At 44.0% G+C, this 20,536-nt stretch overlaps 1 long non-coding RNA gene across 1 annotated transcript in view; it reads left to right on the top strand.

The window, feature by feature from the left end:
* Positions 1-18,540, top strand: part of LOC123354372 — a 113,299-nt gene extending 94,759 nt beyond the window's left edge. Inside the window, exons 2-3 of the long non-coding RNA XR_006574742.1 lie at positions 12,731-13,096; positions 16,528-18,540. This is a non-coding gene — a long non-coding RNA (uncharacterized LOC123354372). The remainder of the gene's footprint in view (positions 1-12,730; positions 13,097-16,527) is intronic.
* The last annotated feature ends 1,996 nt before the right edge of the window (positions 18,541-20,536 follow it).

Genomic DNA, 20,536 nt, shown 5'->3' with positions numbered 1-20,536 from the left:
AGGGACACCATTCTTACCCATCCTGGCTAATAGCCATTTATGGACTTAGCCACCATGAATTTATCCAGTCCCCTTTTAAACGTTGTTATAGTCCTAGCCTTCACAACCTCCTCAGGTAAGGAGTTCCACAAGTTGACTGTGCGCTGCGTGAAGAAGAACTTCCTTTTATTTGTTTTAAACCTGCTGCCTATTAATTTCATTTGGTGACCCCTAGTTCTTGTATTATGGGAATAAGTAAATAACTTCTCCTTATCCACTTTCTCAACATCACTCATGATTTTATATACCTCTATCATATCCCCCCTTAGTCTCCTCTTTTCCAAGCTGAAGAGTCCTAGCCTCTTTAATCTTTCCTCGTATGGGACCCTCTCTAAACCCCTAATCATTTTAGTTGCCCTTTTCTGAACCTTTTCTAGTGCTAGAATATCTTTTTTGAGGTGAGGAGACCACATCTGTACACAGTATTCGAGATGTGGGCGTACCATGGATTTATATAAGGGCAATAATATATTCTCAGTCTTATTTTCTATCCCCTTTTTAATGATTCCTAACATCCTGTTTGCTTTTTTGACCGCCTCTGCACACTGCGTGGACACCTTCAGAGAACTATCCACGATGACTCCAAGATCTTTTTCCTGATTCGTTGTAGCTAAATTAGCCCCCATCATGTTGTATGTATAGTTGGGGTTATTTTTTCCAACATGCATTACTTTACATTTATCCACATTAAATTTCATTTGCCATTTTATTGCCCAATCACTTAGTTTTGTGAGATCTTTTTGAAGTTCTTCACAATCTGCTTTTGTCTTAACTATCTTGAGTAGTTTAATATCATCTGCAAACTTAGCCACCTCACTGTTTTACCCCTTTCTCCAGATCATTTATGAATAAATTGAATAGGATTGGTCCGAGGACTGACCCTTGGGGAACACCACTAGTTACCCCTCTCCATTCTGAGAATTTACCATTAATTCCTACCCTTTGTTCCCTGTCCTTTAACCAGTTCTCAATCCATGAAAGGACCTTCCCTTTTATCCCATGACAGCTTAGTTTACGTAAGAGCCTTTGGTGAGGGACCTTGTCAAAGGCTTTCTGGAAATCTAAGTACACTATGTCCACCGGATCCCCCTTGTCCACATGTTTGTTGACCCCTTCAAAGAACTCTAATAGATTAGTAAGACACGATTTCCCTTTACAGAAACCATGTTGACTATTGCTCAAGAGTTTGTTTTTCTATGTGTCTGACAATTTTATTCTTTACTATTGTTTCAACTAATTTGCCCGGTACCGACGTTAGACTTACCGGTCTGTAATTGCCGGGATCACTCCTAGAGCCCTTTTTAAATATTGGCGTTACATTAGCTAACTTCCAGTCATTGGGTACCGAAGCCGATTTAAAGGACAGGTTACAAACCTTAGTTAATAGTTCCGCAACTTCACATTTGAGTTCTTTCAGAACTCTTGGGTGAATGCCATCTGGTCCGGGTGACTTGTTAATGTTGAGTTTATCAATTAATTCCAAAACCTCCTCTAGTGACATTTCAATCTGCGACAGTTCCTCAGATTTGTCACCTACAAAAGCCAGCTCAGGTTTGGGAATCTCCCTAACATCCTCAGCCGTGAAGACTGAAGCAAAGAATCCATTTAGTTTCTCCACAATGACTTTATCGTCTTTAAGCGCTCCTTTTGAATTTTGATCATCAAGGGGCCCCACTGGTTGCTTAGCAGGCTTCCTGCTTCTGATGTACTTAAAAAAACATTTTGTTATTACCTTTAGAGTTTTTGGCTAGCCGTTCTTCAAACTCCTCTTTGGCTTTTCTTATTACACTCTTGCACTTAAGTTGGCTGTGTTTGTGCTCCTTTCTATTTGCCTCACTAGGATTTGACTTCCACTTTTTAAAGGAAGTCTTTTTATCTCTCACTGCTTCTTTTACATGGTTGTTAAGCCACGGTGGCTCTTTTTTAGTTCTTTTACTGTTTTTCTTAATTTGGGGTATACATTGAAGTTGGGCCTCTATTATGGTGTCTTTAAAAAGGGCCCATGCAACTTGCAGGGATTTCACTTTAGTCACTGTACCTTTTAACTTTTGTCTAACTAACCCCCTCATTTTTGTATAGTTCCCCCTTTTGAAATTAAATGCCACAGTGTTGGGCAGTTGAGGTGTTCTTCCCACCACAGGGATGTTGAATGCTATTGTATTATGGTCACTATTTCCAAGCGGTCCTGCTACAGTTACCTCTTGGACCACCTCTTCTCCACGTATAACTTAATCCCTATTTCACTTCACTCCAATTTACTGCAAGTGATCTCTCATTTTGGTACCATAAGCAGGCAGCTTTTGACCCATCATACATGAGTCTATGTAGACATAAGTCACCCCAGAGGACTGGCACAGGAGGGTGTTGCAAGCAGAGCCGCTAATGCAGGGATGGGAAGGAGTGTAACATAGGTGTCAGTGAAAGAAGCCCCTTTCCCTGTTTTCACGTGGTTGCACACAAAAAGCAAATATGGACTCTCAGCCTAAGTGATTTACTGTAGATTAAGGAAATATAAATACAGAGCCTATCCCTTGTTCTGCAAGAGCCTCTATCTTGCAGGTCCTCATGGCCCTGGCCCTTTGCAGACAGTGGGAACTGCATGGAGATGACTTACACCTACAGATGTAACACATGGAACACTGAAGTGAAGATGCATGTACATAACTTACACCTACTTATGCCTTCATCTTGCTCCTGAGCTGGCCTTTTCCTGGCTGCAACTTTATCCTGACAGACACCAATGCAGAATCACTTAGACATATACCCATTTATCACACATAGATGAGGTTGTAAGTTACAGGTTGGTATATGGGAGGGTCTGAGCTGGTGTAACAAACATTGATGGGTCAGAAGAAGGTGAAATTTACACTAATGCAAGTGTCCTCTAAACATACCTGGAGGGACTCACTTCTGAACTAACTATGCTAACTCAAACCACTCTGAGGCCTTCCTTCCACTGCAGCTCTGACCTCCTCTAATGGTGCTGGGCCATGGAACTAAGCCACGGTTATTGTATTTGCAAGTATTTACAGGATGGAACCATGCACCACCAGGATTTGAAGGGTATCCATAATTAAATGGCAAAAATAGACATAGGGGATATCAGGGTGCACCATAACAGTGATTAAAAAACTAACAGAGCAAGCATGTCTTGGCAGCAGCTGTTGGCCTGGCAATGGTAGCTTACAGTTTGGCAGAGTGGGGACAATCACCTGATGCAGCTGTGTGACCTTTATGCACCAGGGAGTCTGCAGCACAAAGTTTCAACTTCTAACCCTGAACTTAGATGTGTTCAGAGGAAGCCCTGCCAGGCCTGAACAATCCCTGTTGGGTGGGGAGAGAATGAAATCCTGGCCTCAGTGGCGTTAATGATAAAACTCCTATTGACTTAAATGGGGCCAGGATTTCATGCAGAGAGTAGAGCCTCCCAGCTCACAGCCAAGAGACTGAACCAGGTTGATGATGTTCCAGCTGACCAAAATCAGCCCTATTAGACAGGAGACTTTATCCTCCAACTGTAGAGAGGCCCAGTGAGTGTCTGTTTCCTATGGGGTGTGGAGGTGAAGGTAGCTTCATTGCCAGCTGTAGAAGTCACTTAGTGCTGGGGAAATGGAAATGTCCTGCTACCCAGCTATTAGGAGCTGGAGAGATGCAGGGAAAGAGTGTTCAGTTCAGAATGGGACGAAGAATGAGTTTTATTTGCTCCGAATTAACTCAGTCTGTGTATTGCTAGTCAGAATTCAAAAGGAAAGGATATTATCTTTATCTCAGGAGTGAGCATCCCTCCCATGATTTTGCAGACATGTATGTTATGATGGGTGGCATAAGCTATGTTCAGTTGCAAGCTGTGTGAGGACCTGTTTTCTCATCCTGGTAACCTCAAGGGACCAGGCTCTTTAAAGCTGCCTGCTATTTAAAGATTGTGTGTCAGCTATGCCATAATAGTCAAGCTTAAAGAGGGACCCGCTTTTGAACAAACATCTCAAGGTGCACCTGCCAGTTTGGTGCTGTCACCCTTTTGTGATTGTAAAATGGACATTTGCACATCTTGTAACTCAGTTTCTACCTACAGAGTGCTGTGAAAATATAAATTGCTCTATGTGAGAAGGATTGTTATTAAATTATTCTGCGTAAATGCCTATATGAAAATTTGGCCCTAAAACTTCAGCTTAATCGTGTAGCTGTATTGTATTTATCTGACATTGCACTGGGCTTTTGTATTGTGATGCCTATGCATATGCCAACTATACAACTCTTCAAATATGTACCCCCTAAATAACTGCCCCTCTTATAATATGTGTGTTTATTACTATTACAGACTGCGATCTGTTTCTGAAAAGACTCAGTTGTGACATAAATGCCTAGAAGAGACCAAGTAGTTGTGTGAAGCTCAGTGATGACTAGACTTATTTTTATCTGTTTGCTACTGGTGAGTGATTCCAATAAAGAGCATGTAGAGCACACAGAAGAATGAAGCATTCTGAAACAATAAAAAAAGACTGCAGGATATGTGCCCTTATAATTAGAGACAAGCCAATGAGGGAAAGTCATTTTCCTGTTCAGCATCCACAGCATGTTGCTTTGCAGATATTCCAGGGTTTACTGCACAAACAGTCACTTGAAATAAGATTCTAAAAGATAATGTGTTTTCTAATCCATAAAAATACAATCTCTTTCTTTAAAATGTTTTCGGCAACATCTTCTCTGTCCTTGCATACCCAGTTATCCTTTGTATTGAGTCTGGAGGGTACTAGTGGGGTCTGTAAGGACACTCCAAACCATTCACATACAACTACAGACATAGGCAGGGCATAGGGGCTCAATGACTAAGGCTAAGATTTTGTCAGGGATATTTTTAGTAAAAGTCACGGACAGGTCACAGGCAATAAAGAAAAATTCATGGACCGGGGAGCCCAGTTGCGGGGTCCCCACACCCCACCCCACACCGGCTGTGGGGTCTTGGTAGCTGGGAGCTTTGAAGCACCTCAGGCACCCACAGCGGCTTGGAACTCTGGGGGCCTCACTGCCCTTGGTGGCTCAGAGCTCCAGGGTACCACCACTACTCGGGAAGCTTCAGGCTGCCTCTGCCACCCGTGGCGACTGGGAGCTTCAGAGTACCCCTGCCACCCACTCCTGGCCTACAGGGCTGAATTCATGGAAATTGCTGGAAGTCAGGGAGTCTGTGACTTCCGCAACCTCCGTGAAAAAATTGTAGCCTTATCAATGACCCATGAGTTCACTGCACCTGACTGCATTCTCTGAAGTGAGGTGGTAACTCACAAATGAAAGAAGTGTAGTGAGTTCAGTATCTCCTCCAATGGTTTTTCATACACATCAGAAAACTATCTCTGGTATCAGGTACAACTGCCAGTGATTAGTGCAGTGGAAGTGGAGCAGAAGGGGTTTGCTGCGCAGGGTTAAGGTGCTTTGGCAGAACTGGGCATCAGGGTCAGAAATGGAGTTGCAGCAGGTCAGGAGAAAGATGCAATAGCAGAGTTTAGGAATAGGAGTGGATAGGCTCAGGACCAGTGCAAAGTTCATATAAAGCCTGCTGCCTTCACATCCAGGTTCATTCAATGATATTAGTCATTATTACTTAGGTGGTAAGCTTTTGGGGGCAGTATAGTGGGGTGGTCACCTGCTCCTGCCCTGAATGGCTTGAAATCATCCCTGGGAGAGGGCTGAGGCTGTGAGAAGGCTGCTGCTAGGAAGAGCTGCAAGCCTCAGCTGATTGGGAACCAGCCACAGATGCAGCCACACCCCAATCAGGGCCCAGATGGCCCTTATAAGAAGGCAGTGGGCTAGGTGCACACAGAGAATCTCTCCCTAGATGTGGAGAGGCTTGACAGTTAGGAGCTAAGTAGGGCACCGAGACTGGAGCAGGGCTGGGGGGAGGCCAGAGGAGCTGGGGAGCTCTGGCCTAGAAACCCCCCAGGCTGCAGGCCTTGTTAAAGGCCAGAAAGGGTACTGGGGTTGCAGAGGGGCAGCCCAAGGGTAGGTAGAGGCAGCAGGTCCAAATCCCCCTTACCAGTGATGAGTGGCACTTACACTGCAGTCTGCCCCAGTGAGCTGGGGGCTAGATGATGACTGGCAGTTGCTGTAGACTGAGGCGAGGTGGGGATAGAGAGTGGGGGTTCCTTGGGGAGGGGAGACCCAGATCTGTGAGGGTACTGCCAAGGGGCAACACCCTGGCCTGAAAGGGACACCGGGGCCCAGCGGCAAGCGGGACACCGGCCTGCAGAGGGCGCTCCAGAGGCTGGAAATGCTAATTCCCTGGATGACCAGCAAGAGGCACCATAGGGGTGAGTCCTGCCCTGTGACAGGCAGGGACCACCTCTTTCGCTCTGTATGTACAGCACTGACCACAATGGCATCTTGAGACCTGATGGGGGCTTCTACCATAATACAAATAAATAATTATAATAATAAAGGTTACAGACATTTAAAGTCTCCCTGTCTCTGGCAGTGGAGATAAATGTATCAGGGTACTGATTAGAAAAGGGAGTAGGCTGTGCTGTCACCTGGGCCTGGGCTGGTATAGCTAATACAGTTTCCTCATTTAATATTGTTTAATTGCTAAATAAACTGATCTAATGAGTCAGTTGGTGCAATAAAATGATGTAATGTGTAATAAATCTGAACTAGTTACTTCTGGTGTTCTGTCTGAATGCACAGCAGTAACCTCTATGTTTGCTCTGGAAGAGGGAAATGAAATGCATGCAGCTTCCTTGTAGACTCAGAAGCAAGAGAAAAGGCTGTGTGTCTCCAATAGATTCATATACTACTTATATATCCTAGATGTTAGAGAGACAATGTGGATGAGGGGTTATCTTTTATTGGACCAACTTCTGTTGATGAGATAGACAAACTTTCAAGCTTACACAGAGCTCTTCAAACAGCAGCATCCTGGATGATCATTCTGAAAGCTGCGGGCTCCCTCTTCTGAGGCGGGAAGCATAAAGGCAGGGGCGGCTCCAGGCCCCAGCACGCCAAGCGCGTGCTTGGGGCGGCATGCCGCAGGGGGCGCTCTGCCGGTCGCTGGGAGGGCGGCAGACGGCTCCGGTGGACCTCCCACAGGCGTGCCTGCGGAGGGTCCGCTGGTCCCGCGGCTTCGGTGGAGCATCCGCAGGCACGTCTGTGGGAGGTCCACCGGAGCCGCGGGACCGGCGACCGGCAGAGTGCCCGCCGCGGCGTGCCGCTGTGCTTGGGGCTGCGAAATGGCTAGAGCCGCCCCTGCATAAAGGGCATACAGACTGTGCTGGTTGCGGGGGGGGTCAGTCCTGGTTTTTAGAGCTCTTCTAAATGTAGTCTATAGATATACTCCATATGGATGGAGGCTTTGGGTGTTAAGGGAACACACCCACCTTTTTCCTTCTGTCTCCTACAGAAGAATGCCAACCGTGAACATATTTAAAGTGTTCTATACAAAGTTCAAATCCCACATTCAAGTTTCACTTTGCTCTGGCTTTCTTTACTTTGTGCTTAATTAAACTCCTCAGTCAGAGAATTTCTAGCAGAAGCAAAACCCCATGACCTGGTGCAATTTGCAGGCAATCTGCTGCAGTTAGAAGTAACTGACACTTAAGACATTGAGGGACGTGTCTTCTATTTTATCTCTCTAGACAGAAATGGCTTCAGCCAATACTTATATAAAGGTTGATATGTTTGAAGGGTAGAGGTCAATAAAACTGCACAGGCTGTGTATGAGACCCACCAGTGAGACGAGCATGTGGGAATTTAATTCCCAACTGGGCCGGCTCCAGACCCCAGCACGCCAAGCACGTGTTTGGGGCGGCATGCCGCGGGGGGCGCTCTGCCGGTCGCCGGGAGGGCGGCAGGTGGCTCCGGCGGAAGCGGGGGGGTCCGCTGGTCCCGTGGCTTCGGTGGAGCATCTGCAGGCGTGCCTGCGGGAGGTCCACCGGAGCCGCGGGACTGGCGGACCCGCCGCAGACACGTCTGCGGGAGGTCCACCGGAGCCGCGGGACCGGCGACCGGCAGAGCGCCTCCCACGGCGTGCCGCTGTGCTTGGGGTGGCGAAATCGCTAGAGCCGCCCCTGATTCCCAAGAATAAGTGGCCTGATGCCCTGAGTGCAGTCTCTGAGCCAAGCAACCATTTTACACAAACTAAATATTTACCAAGCACTGGGTTGAAAATTATTCCAGCTAGAATCACTGAGCAGTTCTGCCAGTTGAGCACTTTTCAGTTTATAATTAGCATATCCAACCCGCTGCACATGTAATGTCTCATTTGATATGCTAAAGAAGTATGAAACTATGGAACGTAAATTCAGTAATAAAATTGCATCTCAGCAACCATTATAGGAAAGGATCAGATGGCTCTGTCAGTCTTACTGGGGCTGCATCTCTCTGCATTAGATCCTAAGATAATGAGCATGTGAAACCAGAGGCAATCAGGAAACAGAGGTGAGCCTACAGCAAATTCCCATGCAGATAGGAGCAGTCCTGTCCGTCCAATGTGCATCCTGCCACAAAGTCTCTAGTATAAGGTAACTGTGCAAATGGGGTCATACACATAAGGCAGAATGGAGAAGGATGTGTAACATGTAATCAGGACAAACAGAACCCTCAGCCATGCGACCTGCATTGCATGGATCTGATTCTTTGTGAATTGCACTCCAGTATTCCTCTTCAAATTCCAATAGAACTGGAGAGTTCAGGCACTGGCTTTAATGAGGATTTCCTGTTACAGTGTTTGCAATGCGGTAATATGCCTAGGCAGACAGTTTAGCTCTGCCTCTGAGAGCTCACATTGGTACTTGTGATCAGCATATACCAATGATCATAATCACACTCCAGTTGTGATCATTTGCTTCTCTCACACACTTTTCTAATCATTCACCTAAGGAGCTGCATGTGGCTAAAGAAGACCAGGGCAGAAGTCCCATGGCTTTTTGTCCTCCCATCACTTTCCAGGATTAGTAAGGAATTAAGTGGCACTTCCCATGGGCCAAGCACTGGGATATTCGTCTATATAAGCTTTCTAATACCTCAATGTGACATGTAGGGATACTTAACTTCACTCTCTTATTGGGGAAGTGGAATTAGAATCTGCTTCTGCCCACTCCCTTGTTCTCTCTGGCTCCTCACAGCTTCAGGAACAGAGATGCTAGAAGAGCAATGCTATTTTCCCCCCTCTATTCTGCCCAGTCTTTACCATGCTGTCTCTGTTCCAAACCACACATAGTTACTGAGAGTCTCCATAGTGTTAGTGAATCACTCTTTGCATTCTGTGCTCAGAACTGAAAAATCATCATTTGCTGCTCAAGACCATGGTTACAGTCTAAAGAAACAGAGAAAAATCTGCTTGAGAACCTACAGCTCCATATGCCCCATTTTGTGAACAGCAAGGAAGACAAATGGGTCCCAAAGGCCCTTCACATTGAGTGGCTGCTGCCTTTCCCTTCATTAATGGTGTGCCATTCTTTGGGGCAATGGCTGGGGTCTCTTGGCCAACCTGTGCACAGCCTCAAAGGTGCTGGAAAACTCATTTATGGAATATAACTGAAGCTCATCACATGAACAAGCAAGGAATCCCTGTACCTGGGCTGCTTACGCTTTAAAGGGACTTAGTGAGAATAACAGGGGATTCCTTCTGTCTATATAAACCTAAAGCTCCCAGAGTCCCAGCAGAGTAATCATAGAAATGTAGAGCTGGTGCTGACCTGAGGCAAATTCTCACCACAAAAACTGCTCACCTTGAAAAGGGCTGGAAAGTCTCCGCATTAGCTAAATTCCTGCTTTCTTGTTTTTTTAGTTATTTCTTAAAAGCTGGTAAGTGCAGAGGTGTGACACAAACTGTGCTTTTCCCTGGCCCACAGAACTGGCCTGTGACGTCACACTCTTCCAGAGATCTGATCCTACATGCTGATGCTTGTGATGTGGAGATAAGGACATTTAGAGAAGGCCCCTGCTAGTATATTACTAATTATGTAGTTGAGAGTTTGCCTGTACCAGGGCTTAAGTTTTGTGCTGATGGTTTTCTAATGTTTGTACAGTGAATTAAAAGCATCTTAAGAAAACAAAGAAAAACCATGCCTCATGGGTTTAAAATACAAACTCTAGGCTCATGAAGGCAGCAGGCAGTTTGTTTTGCTTCTGAATAAATCTAAATGGCATTCAGACCCAGTTTATGCTCTGTAGCTCTTTGCAATGACATCTGGCCAGCTGTTACAGTAGGTGGTTTGCAGTATCCTGTGAGTCACACATGAGTAAAGCTGCAGTTCCTGCACAGTACTGTAGGCGCTAAGATCCGGTATTTGCTACAGAACCGTGGGAGAAAAAACTAACAAGGGAGAATAGAAAACAGATGGGAAATGAATTCCCTTCTGATCAGTATCCAAAGGACTGCATCCATCACCTCCTACCCAGGAAAGAAAGGAGGCCCTGTGAAGACTGTGGCTTCCTCCTTCACCTGGACTCTGCTCTTCTTTGGTTTATATTTCTCTTTTACATGTCTCTCAATTTATTTTATGCACTGGTGACTTTAAAGAATTGGTCTTTCTTTCCTGGGGACCCATTTTGTTAACTTGATTCCTATTAATGTTCAACTTTACAGATCAATCCATGCAGTCTGGTCTCTAGGGCTTAGTATTTTCCTTTCTTGATGCAGATGCACGGGAGAAACTTTCCCAGAATCCTCCATTTCTTAGATTCTGAGGGGCTGGAGGAACCTGATACTAGTATAGTGCTTCACCATCATTAAATTCTGATAAAGCAACATAGCACTCAGCAGCCTCCCTGTCTGTTTCTTGCATAAAATACCATCCCCCACCCCTAGAGGATGTTGGCATGTTAACAGGATACTGAAAATATTTGTTCAAAGTATCTTGAATAGCTAAATAAATGCTTCCAATTTTCCTTTGATCCCATTAGCTCATTTCATATCCCACAGGATTTGGGCTCTGCTTTTCTAGGCTGGTGCAGATGAAGAACAAAATTCTGTATGTTCTAAAGTTACTCAGAATGCTAAAAGAAGCAATCAGACACAGTAAGGGACTTTTTTGCTTCTGCAGATTAAAGAAGTATTTATTCATCAAGAAACATACAGGAAGTGTCTCCCTTTGTGGGTGTCATCTACATTGTTACTGATAAGGCCTCTCCTTGAGCAACTGCTTCCTCTTTCATGGTGTAGTCAGAGTCTGGATCCAAGGAAATTATTTTAATGTCACGGTTTCATCATCATCAATTCTCAAAGATCAAATGAAAAGAGACTGAGCTGTGGGGAAGAAACTTACAGATTAAAACACAAATATCTGTGATAATCAATGCAAGCAGCAAAGAGAACTCTTGTTGGACTCTTCCCCACTTTGAAAGCCCTGAAGAGCATATACTCAGTTCTAATTACACAGAGCAGAGACCTGCACCAATTTTCTATAAGAAGCATGTTAAAAAATGTCAGTTACTGTTTAAAGCACAGACAGAGACGAAAAGTGGAAATATACAAAGTATCAAGTAGGGATTAGGTCTAGTACTTATCCTTCTGGAAGAAAAACCTGTGGGAGTGGTAATATGCAAAGAGACCTTTGTACGGTCATCAGCACAGAGAGCATAGCAGATTCTCACCTCTGGGGTGGACTGGCAGCCAAACAGGGCAATGAGAGTCTTTGTACCTTTGTAAATGCCCTGGGTCTGTCCACAGCACAAATGCAATAACATCAGGGAACATGATTACACCACAGTTTTCCCTAACCCAGTTATAGCATGGGTCCAACCTGAAGTATAGACTGGACCTCAACTATTTCATGGCCAGGCTACTGTATGGGTCATGGCCAGGCCATCAAGCTCACTCTCTTTCATACACACATTTGTTTTCCAAAAGAGCCTCTTCGGGAGGGAAGGCAGCTAGATCTAAAGCACTTTTAAAAAGAAGCAGCCTCCCCGGATTCCAGCCCAACCTGAAATACAGGATCTGCTGGCAGAGGCCTGCTTGAGGTTGCACTTGTAATTGTCACACCACATGCAGCACCTTCACTTAACCACTTCACTTCCTCTTGTGTTGCCAGAATTAATTGCACAGGTTTGAAATCTTAGCAACAAAGAATTAATATTTTCCTCCCTAGCTGAACACAACTCACATAATGCTTTCCAGCCAATGCAGTCAATAGAATCCTTGCCAAGCTATGAGTCAGACAGTGGGACATGCTGCACACTTCTCTGGCCACCCAGGACTATGCCAGTTTCCTTTGAGGCGGGTCCCTGCAGTTCCCTCACCTTTGACCAAATGCTTAGTCTGTTATTTCTCTCCTGACTCAACCTCCTCCAAGACTGCAGATCAGGTTCTTTGCCTCAGGAGCATCCAAACATCCAGTGCAAAGCTCAGTTGCCATGGGACTGAAAATAGAGAGCAAAAAGGCAATTTAAAAATTATCAGAATAAAATCAAAGCTGGAGTGCCAGTATGGGCAGCTAGCTGGGCCTGACCTGAGTTACCATCAGTTCAGCAAGATGGACACTTACACTGCACTGAGTTCTCTGTCTCTTTCTACAGCAGCATCATTTGTTCCTCCCCACTCCTCTGGAAATCTGTGACATGACCCACCATACTGTGTTTAGACCAGTTGCTGTGTAACTGGAGATCCTCTAGTTATAACGCTGTGAGATTGTCAGCCAAGGTGTTAAACTTCATAATCAGTATGTTAGACTTAACCTCACTTTTCATCTCAATACAATAGGTTTTGGTCCCAGATTGAAATCCCGAGAATTCTTCTTTCAATCTGTGATTGAGTCCCCAGTGAAGTGATCAGACAGCAAAGTGGATTGCAGGACATCATTGTGGGAAGCAGGTACAGTAAAATGCAATGGGCCAGGCATATAACTAGGCTCACTGACAATCAATGAACTACAGCTGCTGCCGAATGGTACCCACAGGAACTGAAATGACCACTCGACCAACCTCCAAAGAGATGGGAAGATTTTATCGTGAAAAGACATGGCCGCACATGGAGAAGAATGGCCAGGATAAGAGAAGAATGGAAGATGTGTTGTGATCGGTGCAATCTATATGAGGGTTGAAGGAATGATCGAGCAAGGTGATCAAGGTGACAATAGCTTTCAATATAAAACTAAAATAATTTCTAAGTTGTGACCTAATTGATTGAGTTCATACACCATAACTCTGTTATTTTCCCTCTTATTAGACTGGTGCATAGTGTTGCATTTCAAAAACTATTTGCAGTGTTGCCACCTTTCATGATTTCATCACAAGTTTCCTAATATTTGATATTTGATGCATCTGACGAAGTGGATATTCACCCACAAAAGCTTATGGTCCAGTCCATCTGTTAGTCTTTAAGGTGCCACGGGACTCTTTGTTGCTTTTTACAGATCCAGGCTAACACGACTACCCTTCTGATACCTAATATTTGATGTTTTTCTTTCAGTCAGAGCGCCTGGAATTCTGTGCTTTTGTGAGAATATCAGATTTCATTTTTAATATATTGTTTCCAGCCCTCAAAGCTCAAAACTAAAGGCAACTAGGGAACCTAATATATTATATTATGGGTTGTTGGATTTTTTTTTAATCTGATGATATTTAAGTCAATCTAATGATTTTGGAGCGCCTGACTGATATTTTTTGTACACTTTAAGTTCACTCATTTCAGAGAATGTTTTTGAATCTGTGTAAATGGATGGTTGAAAACACAAACAATGGCCAAAAACAAACTCAACCCCACAGTGAAGGACTTAATGGTTATCTTTAATATCTTGGAAAGGGTGTCCACTCCCCATTCTGTGTCTGAGTAAACATCCTCCCTTAGGAGTGCCTCTCTGCTATCTGCAAAAACACTTTCAGGCACAATATTAAACTTGCTAACATTTATATAACAAATTCAGTTCATACTAAAAATGATAATCATATGAGCCAAGTCCTGCAGTCCTTATTCAACCAAGGCCCAGTGAGCAAACCTCTGAACTCAGCTACACTAGTGCAACTCCATCGACTTAATGGAATTCTAGCCTCGATAAGAATGAAAACAGACTGCAGTATTTGTACATAAATCTGATAAACGCTTTCCTGACAGGCTTATTTTTATACTGCAATTGGTGATTGCAGATATTTATATAAAAGTACATATCTCCCTAACCATCCTGATAGCTCGCTAACTAGAAAATTCTAGGCTTCTATGGCTTGAAGTTCTCTTGGTAGCAGGTGTTACTTGTGGCAGCTAATTCTGTATTTACTCGCTTTCAAAGGATATTTTGAAATTTGCAAATAGCAAATAAAAATGAACACAGCAATTCTACCCACACACTTGCTCTGAGCTAAGTTGTCAGCATCACACCCTGCTCTCCAGAAATCAGGATCTGCCAACATGTCTTGTGGCAGTATAAAAAGGGACCCAGATCAGTGGAAGAAATGGCAACAATTGCAGTATTCCACTGATTTGCAAAAGACAGTGTTGGTAAGAGCTAAATGGCTGTTCTGTTTGACTGTGTCCATGAACCCTTGTTATTACAAATGTATGTGAATGGAGTTTTGTTCACATGAATGTTTGGGAAGGCTCATGTTTATACAAATATCTGTTTGAACAACAGTATTCACTGTATATATATGTGTATGCTATTTACTATTCATTATTATGCTTTTAATATTTCAGCCCTCCAGTCAGGGAGCAGAAATAATATATCATTTAGGTAACTAAACATCCAGTGTGAATCTAGTGAAGCAAACTGTTTGAACAATTATCAGGCTATGAGCTATAGTCATACACATCAAGATCCTTAAGTAACTGAATAAAATTCAATCAGTACTGCCAGTAATCAACTCTCCCACATTTTTATAAAGCTTCTTATGAGTTTGCAAACTTCAAATTTGTCCACGTTTCAGCAATTCTAAGACAGTGGAATGTCTATGTAATTAACAGATAGATTTACTGTGATCTTCTGTGAACTGTTATTTTACAAACTTGTCTTAGAAGCAGCAACAGTCTGTCACGCTTAGTTTCCTCAGCACAGAGACTGTTTCAGAGAAGCAGAGCATGGATGATACATATAGCCTGTCTCTGAATGATCCCAACAACTTGTCCTGGCACTAGTGAAATCTCTTGTCTATAAATCCCAGACCTTACTGAATCCTTGTCCTTTGCTCTCTGTTAAGTCAGTTGCTTATTTCTGAAATAAAATAATTACTTTACTCATGCTGAGGAAACTGGTGGTGCCAGTTTTAATTCCACTTTTCAGTTCAGACCTTTCTAAAAGTAATAATAGTGCAGTTTGTTTACAGATATTTAAACAGAGGATGTGTCCTACCCAAAACCACACATGCACATGCACAAGGGTCTCCTGAATAGACAGAATTCAGGTCCCTTGTTAGAAGAGAGACTGAGCTGGGATTGAAATGAATTTCCAGCAGGATATCTGGAATTTGCAGCAGAGAGCTGGCTTCTACAGAAGTCTTTGTCTATGTCCTGATCATCTCTACCTTGATATCTGTAGGTTTGAACCTGCTCCTCCCTGCCTCCTCCTATGCCCCTCCAGCCTACACAAAATCCATTGTAAAAGTAATCTTCCTCTCCCGCTTCTCTGGCTGCCTTTTCACTTCCTTGATTTCCTGTCTTTTAGAACAGTGGATCCAAACATCCCCAACCGCATCTTCAAGGCTATACCATGCCTCATCACTTCTGCATCTACTCTGCTTTCACCTTCCTCCTTCCTTCACTTGCCCAGTCCTCTCTCCTTTTACTGCACCTTTCATCTGCCTTCCACTCTTGGTTTTGCACCTTCCTCCATGATACCTCCTACACTTGAAGCAGTCTCCCACTTCCTATCCAATAAGAGCCCTCTCTCTTCTCCAGGACTCCTCCCTATGGTACCCTACGCTTCCCACCAGTAAACTCTCCAAACTCTCACTGAGCCAAGCTGCTGTTCTGAGCCTTGTGTGTGTTCCAGTCTGTAAGCTTCTCATAGCAGGGAACATGCCCAGTTGTATGTAAATAATAACAACAATAACTGATTATACAAGTGACACACACGGGTAATTTTACAAGACTAGCTCTCAGTTACACTCGGATCCCACAGGTTGCAATGATCCTACAGGGGAGAGTGTGCGGTGTACAGACCTAGTCTGACAGTTCTGCACTACACCATTGTTACCTCAAGGGGAATAAGGCAACACTTCAAAGGAAAACTTTAGAAATGGTAGGGGAGAAATAGGAAAGGAAAAGCCCCTTTTCTCAGAAGATACAAACTCGACTCCCTCCTGTATTTATCACCAGTGGATTTAGCCTCCCTCCTTGTGTGGTGTAAATAAAATAAAGAGGAGACAAGGTGGTTTGGCACAAACAAAGGTAAGTGTATTCAGGGTAAAGGTACAGAAAACTGTGAGGAATAGGGGAAAATGCAAACTTAATTAATACAATGAAACAGTGACTGGCTTTGGGAGCTTAAAGCTCAGGCCCATAAACCCTCCCTTGGAAACCGGAAAACAATAAATGATGCCCCAATACAGAAACCTTTTCCAACTGTTCAGGTGCAGTGGATCCCACGGGCTGGCACAATGCCCAGGACCTTCCACTCTCCGGCTGATTTAGAGGCTTTGAGGAGAAGCACTGGAGAGTCCAGACAACTGTTGGATTTCGTCGCTGGCAAGGAGGCCCTGTGGGATGATGGACACCAGGAATGCAGGATGGCAGGAATGGTGGTGAACGGTCTCCTTTTCCTCAATCTCACAGCGGGACCGATGGTGTTCTTCACTCTTCAGCTCTGGAGCACTGTGAAGACCCGACCGTGTACGTACTGTCGCTGGGGTGGATAGCCCTGCAGAGGCCCTGAACAAGTCCTTATATCACTTTTGTGGCGGGAAAAGTTCTGAGGAGATGGAACACTGAGGGCTGGTTTTGGCGGGAAAAAATGGTTTTGACTGGCTTGAGCCTGTGTCTTGATGGTAAACAAGTCCACTCTCAGAGATGGAGTCCAAGGGTCAATAGTTCATATGCTCCATATTGGATCTTATTTTAAAGCCAGTGATTTACTTCATAAACACCTTATTAAACAACTAATTGAACATATTAAACAGTTTATACTTCTTACACCTAGCACCATGTAGGGAAATTACTGATGAACCCAGGGAGCTAAGCAGCACATACCTCCTTCTCAGCTGCCCTGGAACCTGCATGGTGCATAATAAGCAAAAACTTCCCCTGCAAACCCCACAACTGGTGTCTGGCAGCCGCAGGTGCACTAGGGGAGGCTTAGCTTTTTTTTAACGGGAGTTTTTGTAGGTATTTGGAACTCCCGTATTTGTCACTAACTAGAACTGAACTGAGCAGATGGCAAGGAATGACCACATCCCTCCACTGCTGAGAGAGATATTTGGAGGTGTGGAAAAGAAAGACTAAGACCCCACTAGTGTGGAAATCTGGATACAGGTTTCCCTCTAGCAAATGACTGCTGAAAAGCTAAAATTCAGAAAAGTGATTAAAAGAAAGCCAAGATTAAAAATCAGAGCGAGTCAAACAGCCTCTTTCAGGGGAAGGTGCCTTTTATGGATACTGTGTGGGGAGCACAGCCCCAGATTATTTAGCTTGAGAAAAGATACAAAACAAGGGTAATGATATCTGTATAATACTGGATACCAGCCAGGTGGCTCATCATGGATATTATAAATGAACAAGTCTATTGGGTTGCCTTGAGTTGAAGAATTGTTGCCTACAGTATGTTCACAATGATCATATACTACATGAACTTGGTGATCTTTCCTGACTAGTTCCTTTTGAAAAGACAGGAATATTTGGTCCCTACGTCTGCATTGGCTCTAATGGTAAGAAGGTGCTAGTGAGCTGTTGTCCATAATCCCATGCATATGCACAAAGAGGAAGAAACTTTTAAATACTTAAGTACAACTGGAATCACAACAAGTTCCTGCCCCGGTTCCACATTGGGTGGTATTTGTACAGTTCCATAGGTGTGGATAACACTTCACAGATATATAAAAAAGGCAGTCCCTGCCCTGAGGAATGTACAATCTAACTTGGATTGTTATAGACAAAATGGGAGTTGTTGGAGAGCAGGAAGGAACTGAAGGGCATGTAATTTAGATTGTTAGGTTAGGCTCATTTATTATTGCAAGGGTTTTCTAAGAAGATCATGAAAGAAGATCATGGAAAATTCCTAATTCTGATGTAGGAGCAGAAGCATGGGCAGCACTGGGCGGCATGGTCAGTTGATTTTCTCATGTAGTTTTAACTAGACTTTTCCACTTCCTCCCTGAATCTGATGTCATTTTTCTACATGCTGTTAAACAGTTGCTACCTTTGTCTCCAGGGGAGGCTGCATATCAGTGTGGGTGAAACAGTTCCTTTATGTCTTGTTAGTAAAGCATTTTGGGATCCTTCTGGATGAAAGGCACTACAGAAGTGTAAGATATTATTTTTATTTTAGGTGATTGAACTACAGATGGTGGGTGTGACAAAGAAATAAGAAATCCGAAGAAGTGAGCTGCAGCTCACGAAAGCGCATGCTAAAATAAATTTGTTAGTCTTTAAGGTGCCACAAGTACTCCTGTTCTTTTTGCGGATACAGACTAACACGGCTGCTACTCTGAAAGAAATAAGAGTAAATACATAATTTAGAAATGATGCAGAATCCATCTTAGCTGAAAAGCTGTTTCTGAGATATGAAAAGAGAGTCTATGGGTGTTTGGCAGAAGTGGAGATGTCCTGCTTGAGCTCTTAGGTCCTTGCTTTTTGACGTAACTTCTAATTTTTAAGTCTGAAGTCTTCTGTGTCACAGAGATTTCTGTCTGAGGCAAAGATAGTTATGGGGATTTCAGAAATATCCAAAATTTAAGAAATTGCTGGGCAATTTAAAATGGGGAAAGAAAAAATATAAATAAACTAAAGTTCAGCAGTTGCTCAATTTTCCCCTGGACATTTTCTGTGGTGACCAGACTGACAGACCAGTGAACAGTGGAACTCTGCAGGGTGCTTTTTCGTAATTGAGATGGTGACTGCAGTGAGGGAAACCAAGGCTATGTCTACACTGCGCACCTTACAGCGGCACAACTGGGCTGCTACAGCAGTGCCACTATAAGTTACGCAGTGTAGGCACTCTTTGTTGGCAGGAACTGGAGCTCTGCTGACAAAATAAAATCACTCCCAACAAGGGGCAGAAGCTTTGTCAGCAGGAGAGCCTCCCACCAACAAAGCACTGTATGCACTGGCACGTTTTATCAGTAATGCTTTTGTGGGTCTGGGGTGTGTGTTTTTTTCACTCCCCTGACCGACAAAAGTTTTACCAATGACAATGCAGTATAGACGTAGCCTAAAACACTCCAGTTTTTTTCCTGGAAGGACAGACTCTGCTGGTCAAAGTAGAAGTCCTTCATAGAGGAAAGCTAAACAATTTTTTAAATAAAAGTACAGTAGAACCTCAGAGTTATGAACACCTCGGGAATGGAGGTTGTTCGTAATTTTGAACAAAACATTATGGTTGTTCTTTCAAAAGTTTACAACTGGACCTTGACTTAATACAGCTTTGAAACTTTACTATACAGAAGAAAAATGCTGCTTTCCTTTTTTTTGTTAGTAGTTTACGTTTAACACAGAACTGTACTGTATTTGCTTTTTGGTCTATGCTGCTCCTTGATTATGTACTTCTGGTTCCAAATGAGGTGTGTGGTTGACTGGTCAATTCGTAACTCTGAGATTCTACTGTACAGCAGTTTGAAAGGAGCAGGGTTTGCTTTCTCCCAAATGAGCAACTTAGAAATCATAACCAACCAATTTAGATAATGGGGGAAATTATGGAAACATTCACATGCATTTACTTTTAATAGTTGGAAAAATGACTCCTATAGCTATGGAAAGTTTAGTCCTATATTTACTTTAAATTTAATGCTTATTTTCCATATAAAAAAAACCATTCCTAATTTTGGTCTAAGGTTGCTAAATTGCACGGCTCACCAACCCAAACCATAAAAATCAAGAAGATAAGAAGTTAAGTCGTTCAACACCACTGTAGCAGAGTGCTTACTCTGCTCCTGCCCTGAAGGGCTTAAAACAGCCCTGGGGGAAGGTTGTGGCTGGGAGCTACTAAGCTGAGCTGATTGGGAAGTGGCTGCAGCTGGGCCAAGCTACGATCAGGCCCAGCTGGCCCCTATAAGAAGGCAGAGGAGGCAGGTGCTCAGAAGTCTCTCTCTAACTGTAGAGGGAAAAGGGCCTGGTTGCAGGGAGCTAGACACAAGGTACCTGACTGAAGCAGGGCTGGGGAAAGGCAGAGGAGCTGGGGAGCTCTAGCCTGGAAAGCCCCAGGCTGCGGCCTAGCACAAGGCCAAGGGGTACTGGGAGTTGCAGGGGGCAGCCCAGGGGTAGGCCAAGGCAGCAGGTCCAAACCCCGTTGCCAGTGATGAGTGGCTGATCCTGCAGTCTGCCCCAGGGCGCCGGGCTAGACAATGACTGGCAGTAACCATACACTGAGGTGAGGTGGGGATAGAGGGTGGGGGTTCCCTGGGGAGGGGAGACCCTGAGAGAAAGGGGTTA

The sequence above is a fragment of the Mauremys mutica genome, chromosome 21 (assembly GCF_020497125.1).
Source record: "Mauremys mutica isolate MM-2020 ecotype Southern chromosome 21, ASM2049712v1, whole genome shotgun sequence".
NCBI lineage: Eukaryota > Metazoa > Chordata > Testudines > Geoemydidae > Mauremys > Mauremys mutica.
Note: the sequence above shows the minus strand (reverse complement) of the source record. Positions and strands in the feature narration are given on the sequence as shown.